General features: G+C 30.9%; 1 pseudogene; it reads right to left on the bottom strand.

Annotated features, from left to right (window-relative positions):
• Positions 1-1,171: 1,171 nt before the first annotated feature.
• LOC149550108 (calmodulin-like protein 3) lies at positions 1,172-2,109 on the bottom strand (annotated as a pseudogene).
• Positions 2,110-7,679: the final 5,570 nt, after the last annotated feature.

Below are 7,679 nucleotides of genomic sequence, written 5' to 3'. Positions count from 1 at the left end.
GTTAAAGATTGTTGTGTAAATATAAGGGCAAAGCCCTATGTACGTACATACAAATGCAACAGAACACTTCAATAATTTATTATCTTGTTAGTTCATAATCATCAAACCCTATAAATACAAGCAAAAAAACTAACCAAAGTGTCATATTGTTCTCTATCTAGAGAGAGTATGAACAATATCCTTAAAATGCACTCAAAATGCAAATCCTAACTAGTAATATTGAAATCCTAGAATGAGAGATTCAATTTCATTAATATGCAATTAACATGCACCTATGATGAGTAAATGAAAGAAAAAGTGATTGAATCCATTATGCAATTGAAGTGTGAGCTAATTAACTAAATGCAAATGCATAATTGTGTATGAAATTTTATCGTAATTATTTAATATGAATATGATAATTTGAGCTTAGAAATAATTCCTTTTATATATAGAACTTGTGATGAAATGAGTTGTGTAGATTCAATCTTAAAGAGTGATTAGGATTAACCATTAAGTGATCTATGTGAGGTGATTCATGTGTGTCAACTCCCATTGGTCCATTCATAACTAAATGTCTCCTTGTGATGAATTGTAATTTAGAAGATTTATCAATTTATTTTAATTAATTAATTTATCCAAGTGATTTAATAGGTTTGACTTAATTAAATAGGATAAGGTGACGATTGAATGCATGATTAGAGTTGCAATGACTTAATAAAAGATAAGCTCTGCTCTCCATTCTCGATGTAGCCACATTCATGGCAAACCAAGATAAATTGTGTGTCTTCTCTATTTTATGGTTTAAAATTTATGTTAATAATTTATCTTCTAGATTTAACATTCTTCACCTCTGTTATGTATTTTAATCAAACAAACTGGTGCTTCGCTCTAGGTTATCAAATAGGATTATTGAAATAAGAAAGTGATTTTTGATATTATTGAGATAACTAAAGTACCAAGAGATATATTCAAAAGTGGAAAGACTAGAGTTGTTCGCTGAAAAAACCATAGATGACTCAATTCTATCAACACTGGCATACATTATTTTTATAACAATATCATTTGCAATTAGCTACGGACAACTTTCAAATCTTAAAATATGGATGGTAGCCATATTTTTTACCTCTACCATCACTCTAACAATGAACTGTAGAAACAAATTGGCGAAAGTACAATGTTAAATTTGGCATTAGACTGCAGCAACACATTGAAGACAAGGATGAGAAGCAGAAGAAGTTCTGGAAATTAAATACTTAAATTCATGAATATCCACAAACACATCTCCATTACAATCTACACTCTCAATCATGCTCTCGCAGAAACTCACATTCTTCCCTTCCACAAACCCTAATTTACAAAGAACATTAGCCAACTCCATTTTGATAAAAAAAATTAATGCCTCCTAGATTGCCTTCTCGTCATCCTTCAGAATATCAACTTCTTCCTCATTTGAAAATATTAATCTATAAAACTCACCAAACTCCATGGTACTGAGAAACTCATCACCAAATGCAGACATTGATCTAATAGCCAATTTTAACTCCTCTTTTCGTATTTCCAGATTCAATCTCTCCAGTAACATCACTATCTCATCTGAGCTAACTATTCCATCACCATCTTCATCAAATGCTCTAAACATACTTGCAAGACATTCAGCCTCCTCTACCAGTTCTCCATCTTCCATTGAAATTTTAGCTAACTAGAATCTCTTGGCTCAAAATATGGATTGCTACTATTTCCATCTTTTTATCTCAATATTTCTTTACTTCCTGCAATGGGACGCTTGGGCATTTCATCATCAGTCCTAGCGTTGTCATTATCACAGAGACTCTAGCTAAAAACTATTTCAGTATTAATGTTTTTCTGAGGACTGAAGAGACAACTGTAATACCAATTATCCTCAATGAGATAATCGTTATATTTTCTATCTACATCAGTATGCTCATTATCACATAGACTCTCACTAAAAACTGCTTCAGTATTAATATGTTTCTTAGGACTGAACAGACAACTGTAATACCAATTATCATCAATGATAGAGTCATCAACAAAGCAATATTGGAGACATCTTTCATATATTCCTAAAAAAGTAATATTCTCCAATTCTGCAAACATAAGAACTATCATTTTCCCACCACAATAAACTACTTTTAAGCCTTGGTAATCCTCTGTCACACCACTATTACAAAATATTTCAATGGAAAGAATCTATATGGCACTGAATGTTTTAGTAGTTAGTAATAGTGCAAGGAAGGTGGAAGAAAGTTGGGTGGGACATATCAATGGAGGTTCATGTTGTACTTTACTACAAACATTTTAGTACCTACAAGTACAACCAAATGCTTTCGATTACTGTCACAGGATTGCAACGGCTACACCTGCAAGTATATTCATTGTCATCAACAAAAATGAACTAACTTCACTAACATTGTAAATAATAGACAGAGGAAGCATACGCCATTGCAGGAAACTGCACATGGGTGATGAGGGTAAGAGCATACATTACTAAAACTTCTGGAATGCTATTGCTTGATGACACGAATGTTTGTAACGAGTCATGTCTCATCTTTGATGATGAACTTCGATAGATTTTAGGTTTATCAATTTAGTTAGTTTTCTATTTGTCATATCAAAACCTTCACTTTACTTGAGAGGGATATTGTGTCACTGATCATGTTAATTTTGGAATTAGAATTCTAAGATTTTACTATTTAAAGTTATAAACTTTAGTAATATAATTAGTTCAAGTAATAGTTATATATATATGTGTAGAAATTCTAATAGTATAAATATGAAGTAAAGTTCTCAATACCTTTCTTATCAGAGTTTCTTCAGTTATGTCTCCTCCTACACCTCTAATAGCATTCACCATCTCTTTGACTCAACAACATCATTGTGTGATAGTTTCACCTTCTTTCATTCTTATGCCATCAAACTTGCCTCTCAAGCTTTTTGCTTTAGCTCTCAATAATTTTTGTCTCCTCCATGGATTTGTGCCTAGTATTGTAGTCGGATCGCAGATCGTGACCAATATCGCAATGCATAGCATCTGCCACCTATAGATGTAAGACAATTTGTTGGAGAGAGACTTCCTCCGGTGACTCAGCACTAGCACCTATTGCAGATAGAGTTGTCATTGCTTCCCAGAGGGGAGCAATTGACAGTATTGGACACATTGCATCTGCGGCTGCTAGTATCACATTTGATTCTCTTGGTCATTATATTCAGACTCGACGAAGTCGTCTAGGTTGACCATCTTTAGAGGTATCTAGTAGCACTTTAGGCACTTCCTGTGATGAGGCATATAGAGCTACTGGACTACTAGTACTAGGTGATGTTCGTGCTTTTTCTAGATAGCACACACATATGGATTTAGTAATGTATTTTTTTGGAGGATCTATTGTAGAGTATTAGTTATATTTCTAATACACAAGGTATACCAGTTCACTCAGTTATGTACACCATTAGACACCATAAGAGCCCCTTAGTTCCATAGGCACAGACCACACCAGTGACAGTCGCCACACAACATAGCTCACAACATTCTGCATAGGCTCATGACACTCTATAGATGACTCGGGCATACAAGTTGTAGATGTCAGGATCACAGCTGAGGGCCTTGATTATTTTGGTGAGCAGTTACGAGGGTTATGTGAGATTGATACTAGTCTGAGCATGAGATTTTCATAGTACATGGACATGTTATTCTGACCCGATGTTGATTCTACACCATTACCCAGCCAGTTACACACATCACTTCACTCATCATGACTAGTAGTTGGAGATTGTGGCACTGAGGGTGGTTCAATAGGTGTTGGAGTTTCAAGAGATGATGTTGGTGTATTAGGACGGGATGTTGACAATAGAGGTGTATCGATAGATGATACGATGGAGTCTGATGATCATCCTCCACCTCCTGAGACCCAGGTACACACACATACACACATTTAAATTTAAATATATGAAATTTAAAATATTAGTTCAAATAGATATTTAAAAGTTATAATGAATCATGTAGGCATAGGTTGCCAAGCACAATGATTACATCTAGTGTTGGGTCAGGGCATGTATGTCAGAGAGATGATTCTATTGAGATACCCAATAGTGCTCAGGTACAACTTGTTTTAAATAGTTTGTAAATTTATTTATGTTTCAAACTATATGCATTCATATTCATGTACACATGTATATATATGTTTAGATAGCTGTAATGTATATATATTTGCAGGGCTCGATTGTTGCGCCTTGGCCACAGGATGTATACGAGACTCGATCAAAGGGTCATTTTGTTCGTATGTGTCTTGAGGGGTCCCTCCAGTAGTAGTAGATTTATATTTTTTTTGATGCATTTATATATTGAAGACTTTGTATATTCTGGAGACTTACATACATGTGTATTTCAGTACCTCGATGACATGTACATTTCACTATTTATTTGACTATTTAGTACTTCAGTAGTTGGATGACATGTATATGACTTTTTATATTTTACTACATACATGTTTATTCGAGACTTACAGTTTGCATATGTATACATTTTGATAGAGATATTAGATGTAGATGTTTATTCTTGAGACGTACATGTATGTGTATTTTTTTGTATTTTATTAGAACATTCTTCATGAATTAGATTATAGATTTTAAACTTTAAATTTGTTTAGATTTTAAACTTTAGATTATTGAATTAATATAGGTGCTTAAAACTTTTAAATTAACCCAAATGATTTAAATTACAAATTTAAAACATTATATTTATTTGTAATCATTATAAAATAATCAATTGGTAGGACTAAAGATACATATTTGGTAAATCAATTAATAGGACTAAATATACAAATTTTTTAAATCAATTAGTAGGACTAAAGTTACATATTTGTTAAATCAATTAGTAGGGCTAAAGATAAATATTTGTTTTATGTGGATAAAAATATGCTAACTAGGTAAGCCAACACATTATTTTAAAAACCTATTACAAAATATAATATTATTAAAATGTATACATTTGAAAAGACATTAATAAACTAATAAACTAAAAGTATGATCCTACACTAAAATAACATTAATATATAGTTTTTTAATAAACTAATGATAATTAAGAGTATGATCCTACAATTAAAACATAATGAGATGAAATTCAATAGTTTGAAAAGAAGTTGATAAAATAATTCTAACATATTAAATTCTCTTTGATACATATTTATCTAATGATTGCTTAAGTTCCAACTAATTTGTATTGCCCATTTAGATCAAGTTGTTATTATTGTTCATCCATGGTAATTAATATTATTAAAATGTATACATTTAAAAACACATTAATAAACTAGGAGTATGACCCTACAATAATCTAACATTAATATATAGTTTTTTAATAAACTAAAGATAACATAATCTTTACTTTAGGATGGTAATTAATATTATTAAAATGACGCATTTGTAAATTCCAATTATTCATTAGTAGGACTAAAGATACATATTTGTTTTATGTGGATAAAAATATGCCAGTAGTTAAGCAAATACATTATTTAATTTATTTTTTACAAAATATAATATTCTTAGTAACCTTCATCCATGCTACGTAATATTATTAAAATGTATACATTTAAAGGTCCTAAAATTTGATATATCAAGGTAAACAAATTTAAATTAATTCAAATTGCTATAAAATTAATCTTAAGAAGAAGTAATATCTAGTTAAGATAATATTATTAAAATAATATAACGTTTATCCCTTCTAATTGTCTATATTTAAAGGTCCTAGAATTTGATATATCAAGGAAAACAATTCTTTAAACTTTATTCAAATTATCATAAAATAAATCTTGAGAAGAAGTAATATCTAGAACCTTTAAGACAATAATATTAAATTAATATAACATTCACCCCTTCTAATTGTCTACATTTAAAGGTCTTAAAATTTGATTTAAATTAAATTATCTACCATCTCAAAGGTTATTTCAACCATGATGTACACTTATAACATGTAATATCTTCTCATGATCTTCACTATCCAGTCTCCACTTGCAACGTACACACTTAAATTTGATTGAATGTAGACAAAGCCTGGTAGCAATAACCAGGTGGCTGTATTGTAAAACCTTGTTGTCAGATTGATAATCAACAAACTGTATTCCATGTTAGACTATTTTATCTTGCTTCAAATATGTTCCCTGTATCACAACAGAACATGCACCACAAATTTAAATATTTTAAAATTTGATAGATATAAAGTTACCTAGATATATATAAATTCATATATGTATGTGCACATGTATGTATGATACCTATGGGGAAAAACATTTCATCACTTTCTTCAAGATAATATAACTTTGTCCTCTCTGCAGTACATCACAATAAATAATAACTGAAACCTTGATGATTTTCAGGCTTGGCAATCACTACAAAGACATCTCCTGCAGAATAAGTATACATACATGTGTACAATATATATAAGACAGTTCATTGATACTTAAATAACAAGTTGAGATTAATTTTTATGATACTTACCCACTTTTACCAATCTAGAGATATGATTATAATCATTAGAAATCAATGGAATATCATCAAAATTTTCATCATCTTTATCAAATGTATCAGTAACATCAAGTGGTACTGAAAACCATGCACCTGTATATCCATGTGTTTGATTGATGCATTCTTGATAGTATTCATCAATGCAATTGTCACAAAAACATGAGTATTCTCGTCTTCAATGTCTAATTGTGATTATCTGTACTTATGATTGAATGTAAGGAACATGGCTTTTCTATTCCCTTGCAACCATGCGTGTTTTTTCTATTAACACTTGAAAGTTCATTACATTGAAAATATGAACAAATTAAACTTAAACTTCAATGAATTGAAAGATAAAACTTAAAAATGAAATTCTAAAACTTAATTGCATAAAATTTAAACAAATGTACACATCCATACCTGTTATCTCCCAAAAGACTCTATATGGTACCTGTCATGTCCTGACCTCGTCTGATGCAAAATGTGTCTTACACCATTCAACAACATCATGTGCATCATTTATACAAACTCCCTGATAATTCATTTGATACTTTCGTAGAGCACATTTGATGCAAGCTCCAACACCATCATGTTCACCTTTTCCATGTTCACTCTCGAAGAAATTCCATGTGTTTTATATTCTCATTGCGATGATATCTACATAATGCATAAAATGGTCTAGATGATTTGAACTATGTGACACATCCATCGAACTAAACATAATGTTTATCAACATTTATGTCTCTTTCTTTCAAATAAGAAAAGAACATATTGAAACAATGTTCTACATAGTGAAAGCGATGTTCTTTATCATCACTTATATAAAAGTGATATTCCTTTTTAATAACTCGTGCTTCAATTGTACTTTGAACACCATCCAAATCTAACTATGCATGTCTATAACAAACATGTACCATGATAGTGACCTACTTAGAAAAGAAATAATCTGATTGAATTGCTTTATGATGAACAAAAGGATAGTTCTCTACAAAATCAATGACTGATACAATCATTCCAAGTGGGAAATTATCTCTGAAAGTTTAAAATTGTTGTGCTTGCCACTTTGCAAAAAATGCATGACGAATATGAGGTTGAATCAAATTCTTAAATTTTTCCATAAATGTTACAATAGGTAACTCCTCTTCAACATATTCCAACCTTTTTGTCTCTTTCCCCAACTTTGTTTC

This window comes from Cupressus sempervirens, chromosome 7 (assembly GCF_028749045.1).
Source record: "Cupressus sempervirens isolate cs-2001-9-10 chromosome 7, ASM2874904v1, whole genome shotgun sequence".
Taxonomy (NCBI): Eukaryota; Viridiplantae; Streptophyta; class Pinopsida; order Cupressales; family Cupressaceae; genus Cupressus; species Cupressus sempervirens.
This window is presented reverse-complemented; position numbering and strand designations above follow the sequence as displayed.